The following is a 7,675-nucleotide window of genomic DNA, read 5'->3' on the forward strand; positions in this document are numbered from 1 at the left end:
ACGACATCTCAGAATCCATAAAAAATATAAGGGTATAATGCACAAACATAAAAGAAAGAGTCTAGGACAAAAATGTTATGATTCTTCCAAGTTTCATGATTAAAAGTTCTATTGTTTCTAAATTTGTTGTTCAGTTATGTTATCTAAGATATTTTTTGATTAAATTTTGTTGTTTAATCTTATTGCAAGTTTAACTAATTATTTAAATGATGGCGAACAATATGCCTAGAGTTCTCAGTGTTAGAGCTTGGGCTCTAATACTAGATGTAACACTCTGCTCAGGAACCATAGAGAAATAAACCTAACATGTAACAAAACTTACTAATTATTTTTTCAAGTTTAAACAATATCAAAATAACAATGTGAAAGTAATATACACATACATATCAATTACACATATGTAAATGCAATACAAATTTCATTCCTCAAGGATTCCTTCACATTGAATCACATTTAAGAGTTGTATCTTAATTAATTTTAATCTCAATTACCATGTTCATGATCATAAAGAAATAATAGATACATCATCTCATAAGAAAACTCATAAATACAAATTGATACAAAGAAATACAACTATTGAATAATATCCGTTGCATATGTCATAGGGTGTGTGACGATAGGTACAAGTATATCAAAATACAAGATAAATGATAACCTGTGTGCATCGACTTTAAAATAGAAGTCTCCAAGATTGGAATAAGAATGATAATATTACAACTGCATCAAAAAATGTCCAACATCTTCCAATATGAGGGGGACCCACATGGTAAGAATTCACTACCTCTCAACTACATAGTCATCTAGTCAGGCTCCCACTCCTACCATATAGGGAAGATAATGAACGATCTGCATACAAATAATCAAATCATAAAATAGTCATAGGAAAGGAATCCTAATAGCTAAATCTACCTCAAGGTTACACAAACTACTGATGAAGAAAGATAAATCAAAGTCGAAAAGACAATCAACCAAACCAACACTATAAACCAAAGTCAACATATATGTACAGAATACAAGACCAGTATCAAAGCCAAAGAGATAAAAAACTAAAAGACAATCCATTTTCAAACCAAGTAACAAATTTCAAAATCACAATAAGCAATAGATAATAACTATCATTGAAATCACTTCATTACAAATTAATAAATAACATTGAAAAATTAAAACACCACTAGAGGCAAATAAAAAATATAGAGGAAAATAAAAAATATAAAGAAGAGACTTAGGCTATATACTAGGGAATGTCATCATATGGTCAAATTACTTGAGTTGCCTTGGACCAATCTCTCACTAGACCCCAAACCCTCAAGCATTGAGTTACCCTAGGCTGGTCACCCTAGATCCCATACCCTCAACGTGACCCATGTGGAACTAGAATATCCTCTCATGATGACAAGGAAAACTAGTAATATTTCTCACTAGGTATCATCATATTCTCACCCTTAGCCTATACAAGCACTCAAGCCACACGCAAGATAATGACTCTAAATTATATTTTTAATGTGTCTCGAGGAAGTGGCTAGGCAAGAATTTTGATTACTATGTTATCACTTGTTACACAACTTACAATAGGTTACCCTGGTACTAACCACTTTTGGTCTTGGACCCCTATTTCAAGCCACTCCCATAGAGATGTACCTAGACAACCTTTCCTAAGAACATAACGAACAATTATGTCTCATACCACAAAAAGTAAAAAGATCAAGTTTAGTTCAATAAAAAGAATCTTGAAAAAAGCACTGGTTCTCAAACCCAAGTCAGATGTTTAACACAAGATTTTTCATAATATAAGTCCCAACTTGAAAATATAGTGTACCTCTTTGACATCCAGTCAAAATAGTCAACATAAGAGAAAATCTTAAAAAGCCTCTAGTGTACATCCTAGTTGGTTAGCTAAATACTTCGCATAAAACTATCATGAACAAAAAAATTAGAAATACCAAAACATCACAAAACCTCTAATAAAATACCTATAAATACAGGGTTTCAATCTTAAAATATAATTCAATTGTTTCCAATAATTTAATTTGACTATAAGATTGTGCTCATTTTTAAATATTATAATAATAATCTATTTAATTTATCTTTCATTAAATTACTCACATTTACAAATTTTCATTACAATTCTATTAAAATTTACAATTATTTTAAGATAATTATAATCTTTTAAAAAAATGTTAATTGAATTATATTCTAATTCAAAATATAATCAATTACATTTTCACTAATTAAATCTAATATATTCTTAAACATATTTATATTTTTTCCTGAAAAATAATATTATTTACAAAATCAATTTAAACCATAAATGTTATAAATATTAAATAACATTTATTAATGATAAACTAATTTTAAAATAAATAACTTCATATAAAAATACTACAATTAAATAAAATATTTATAATAACTACATAAATATTAATAATAAACTGCCCTTTTATAAAAATATATTATCATGTGGATCGACTCTCCTTTTTCATTTATTATGGGAATGAGAATAGTATGAGGGAGGTGGGCTCTCCCCTCTTAACTCCCTTTATTCATACGCATGTAGTGGGGCTCGCTTCATTAAGTCATTTCCTTATAATAATTTAAGGATTTTTTAGTTGTTTAATTTCTCGGTAATATGAACGGAATGAGGTATGGTGAGAATTCGTGCAACCCTCCTATTATTTGTTTAAATATATTTTATATTTATTTATATATATAAATTTTTATTTTTATTTTTTAGTTTATATATATAAAGGAAATCAAATAATTTTTGGATCTACTCCACATAAATATTTAGACAAACCCTAGCTAGGTTAATTATTTTCTTTCTAATTTCTATTTTGGAAGTTGAATAAAAGAGCTTTCAAAGGAATATAAGCTCTATAATTTTGTAAATCCTTAACAAAATTTTCTAAGAACTAACAATTCTAAAATCCACAAACACATTCCTTTATCTAAATATTCAAAAAAAAAAAAATCAACTATTTGATTTGTAAGCACCTAGGAAAACACAAAGAATACAAATCTTTTCAAATGAATTTACTACCATGGGTTTCAAACCCTACCTTAATCTGTTGCTACAATTTGGTGAAACCATTGCTAATCCAAAACCCTCAAAGGTTCCAAAAATAGTTTTGCTCTAATTCCTTGTTTTTTTCTCTTCCAATGAATAATAATGAATCAAAAATCTTCTAATATAGAGCCCTAACTTCTCCTTAGAGTTTGTCTCTATTTGATTTTAAAAAATCTAAAATCTAATCAATTTTTTTAATTAGTCATTTTATGCACCTTTAACTCACTCTTTAATTAAAATATTCTATGATTTTATTTTCCCCATGTTAATATTTAATGCAAGCACTTTAGGGGTAGTATTTATTATTTTATTCAATAATGATAATTAAAGTGCATTATTTAAATGTAACTCTAATTTAGTGAATATTAATTACATAATTATAATAAAAAAAATTTAATATTTAAATTCTTTTAATTTAACTTTCCAAATTAGACTTTTAAATTACAACATATATCCAAATAATTCTAATAAATTAAATACCAACATCTTATTTTAATATTTTCCCTTTTTAAATTAAATTTAATAATTTGAATGTCAAATGATTAATTTAAAAGTCATAATTAAGTATTGTCAAGCAATTCACTTAGACAACACTACATAAAACACATAAGCAAAATCAACCAAAGTGAAAGTCAAACAACATACACAAAGAAAGACTCATGAATTTCAAAAAGGGTAGACAGACATATACAAGTCCTCCTTCTTAGGACAAGTAATTAGGCTATGGCTAGAATTAGATCTAAGCATTATCTCCCCATTCTTATCATTGATTTATTGTGATAGGGTACATTCATCTTGGCAATTCAAGGAAGTCAATACCCAGTACGTACAACTTGCATAAAAGACAAGCATGTAGATATGTGTATATATCTAAGCTAAATAAACAATGGTGGGGATTGACACATCATGTAGATCCTAGCTAGCAAGTGACTGCGACTCCCTCCCTCAACCACATCATACACATCAGATAGAAAAGTAAAACTAACACGCATACCATATACATGCAAGTATGGGGTGAGTACCATAATAAATCACATGTACAAATCATCTCATAAATGAATATAACCACTCATCATCATGAATATAAAATAATAATCATTTAGAGACATCATCTTCGTGAGAGCAATCACATTTACAAACTAAGAGTAATTAAAGCACCATCGATATGAAAGTAATCATAATCATCAAACAACTCGTGAAATATAATCAACTAAGTAACCATCACTAATATATAATCCAAGTTATGAAATAATATCATACCAAATACCTCTCAAACTAATACATGCATGAAAATAGGCCTAAAATATTTTGATAATCAAAATAGAAAAGAAAACTACGGGTGGGTACTACAAACATGTTCATGCCAAAAATGCAAAGGAAGATGAGGGAATCAAATCCAAATGGGAGTTGTATGAAAAAAGGTATCATATATATAAATATTAGGTTTCCATTTTGATGCAGAGGTCTTAGGTGGACTTGCAATCATTCATACCAAGAGGGACTTTCATAGTGTTCTTATGACACCAAACTAGCATCTTGTTAGGATCATTCTCCTTAATCGAATAAACTTAATACCCTATTAGAGTGAATATGATTCCTTATGCCACCATAGGTTCTAAATCTTATTAAAAATCAGCAATGTCCCTCAATTACATTATTTTCTTCATCCAAGCAACTATGTCTTTACTAAGTATTCAATCACCAAGAATATGCTTCCTTGTTGTCTTTGGACATACCCTTACAAAAATTAGTATAGCATTTTAATAAGAAATAAACTTCTTGACCGCTCTGGTGAGAATGGGGGTAATTATTTTCTCACTAACATACTTCAATATGAGAAAGATCCAACGGTTCAATTGGGAGATATGTTGCCCCGCTCTAAGACTGAAATTTTCAAGACAATTATTCCTTCAACTTGATTGACATTAGTCACTTTCCTTCAATGGAATGCGTGCCAAAACTATGAATAAACACTTGCACAATGGGGGAATAAATATACATTATGTCCACCATCTTTCCCCAATGATGGAGACTTTATTCAACATGCAACTACTATTTTCACATCAAATCACCTTGGAACATCCTAGATGAGGGTTTATAGCAGTTTTCAGAATAATAACAATAACTTTCACTATACCAATGAAAATTGTTCATTCCAAAACCAAATTAAAGGTTATTCAATTTCCTTTCCAATGCATATAAGGTTGGACTACTACACTATTAAAACAATGCCAAACAATCCACGTTTTTAGATTGTTATACAGAGAAAAATCATGAAAAATTGCAGAATTTCAAACTTTAATCGACTCTTCTTCCAAATCTCGACTGCCACTTCTCATGGCTTGGATTTACATTGATTTTATAGAATTTGTATCCTCCTTGGACCGAAATCCAACCACCCAGCCACCTATCAACCATATTTTGGTTCGTTTCCAACTTAATACTAGCTTGGTTATCTACTTGACAATTTAGTTGTCAAGTTAGACAACTTTTGCCCTTTCTTCTCATTCAATATTGGACATTTAAATTGATTTGGTCTTATTCAAGACCTTTACACCATGATTTCAATAATTAATAATCAAACCCCACATACTACCCTACTAACCCTTACAAATTTGCCTTAAGGGCACATATGCCTTATATGGCAAAATTGAACACTTATCACAACTCAATGGCTCTAATGGCCATGAAATAACATAACTAACCTTTTAAGGTCTATTACAATAGAAAATGACCCTTGATGGCCATTTTTACTTCAAATCCACCCAAGGATCTATTAATGAACCTGGTATGCTTCTGAGGTATTGTGCCTAATCTTGGTGCCCATGCACCACATTTCTTCAGGGCCAATGAGTTCTTACCAAACATCTAGGGACCACCACAAAACATATAATCTAGGTCTTCCTTGTGGGTAAAGTTGAAGGAGAGGAAATCACAATGAAGTGCAGCAATGTCAACTTGCCCCTTTGGCTTTCATTTCCTTTTTACCGTTGTGTGGACAACTTCAATATTGGGTCTCAGACCCAATAAAATTTCCACTAGCATTTGTAAAAATTTACCTTAGGGCAAAATTCACCCAAGAACAAAGAACTCAAACACAAGCACAACTATAGACCAGAAAGAGTATGATCAGAATATCGATATGTATTCAATTCATTGTTAAAGTACACTAGGAGTGCCTCTATATAAAGGCCTCTAAGATGCATCTAGAATGCCTAGAAATTAACATCATGATAAGTCATACAACTAGGCACATGTCCACCAGATATGGTTTATCCTCCATTAAGTACTGAAGTACGTGTGATGATAAGAGGATAAGCCTTAATGGTGTAGCATACAAATTTATGTTATAGACACCATGTGCTAAATTAGGAGTGCAAATAACTATGTTGTATATATGACAACTCAATGAATGATGCAAACTCCAGTGTTGTAGACACCATGTGTTGAATTAGAGTTGCATACTTCTATTTGTCAACATGACAACTCATAAAGGTATGCAAACTCCTAAGTGTCTGACAAAATAAATAATAAAATAATGCATTAACTTAAGCAAACTTAAGTAAAGTGTAAATAGTAAATATGTATTTACACCAACACCCCCCCTTAAGTGTAACTTAGGGGAATGCCCTTAAGCTTACAAAAAACATGATGAAATGCATGATGGGTCCCAGCTACTAGGCCATGTTAGGTACCCATGTACATAATTACATACAATCTCTCATAAAGTAGAGAAAGAGGGAAAACCTCACGAGAAAAACCCTCCCCCAAAAAGAGATGAAAAGACAAGATGCATGGATGGATGAGGTAATTAAGACCCCCCCATTATGATACACATCAATTATATACAATAGTGAAGAATGAGAAGAACAAGACCTCATAAGAGAAAAAAGTCTCCCCCCCCCCCACCCCCAATAAGAAAGAAGAGGAAGAGAGACAAGGTAGTTCCCCCCCCCCCCCCAAATGAAGAATGTTGATCAGTGAAAGCCACTTGAATGTAGAAGCTGGTCCAAGAGTGTTGAATGATGTTCCTCCCCTTTGGAAGAAATAATAGCAAAGGTACAATCTTGAAGATGTATGGTGGCCTTGAAACCTGCTCAAGTGTCCCTATGTTGATGTTGATGGGAAACCCTTCCAACAGTGCTAAAAAGAAAAGGTGCAGATCTACCAAGGATGTCTGTAGAACCTGTCCCAATGAACCAATAGTCTCCTCAACTAATAAAGAGACCTCTGACAACTGATGTTCATAAGGATCCACCGTCATGTCAACCTGTAAAAATCAATCATGTAGAGAATGGACATGAGGGTCAGACTGAGCCCTTGCAACAACTATAGAAGGATCATCTTCATCAAAGAGAAGATGTACATCATCAATGATGTCTCCCAAGTTTGCTATGTGTGACTCTATGAACAAACCTAAAATGTCTCCTATGTAGTCATCCCTTGTTGCTGAAGTTGGAAGACAAGATGTACCCTACTGTGCTTGATGTATCACTATGGCAATATATGCATGTGGACTATATTGATGCCACGACCTCTCACTGTAACTGTCGATAGAACCCCACATGTCAAAATATGTTGAATCACTATCACTGGTGTCACTATCAGTTT

This window comes from Cupressus sempervirens, chromosome 10 (assembly GCF_028749045.1).
Source record: "Cupressus sempervirens isolate cs-2001-9-10 chromosome 10, ASM2874904v1, whole genome shotgun sequence".
In the NCBI taxonomy this organism is placed as follows: domain Eukaryota; kingdom Viridiplantae; phylum Streptophyta; class Pinopsida; order Cupressales; family Cupressaceae; genus Cupressus; species Cupressus sempervirens.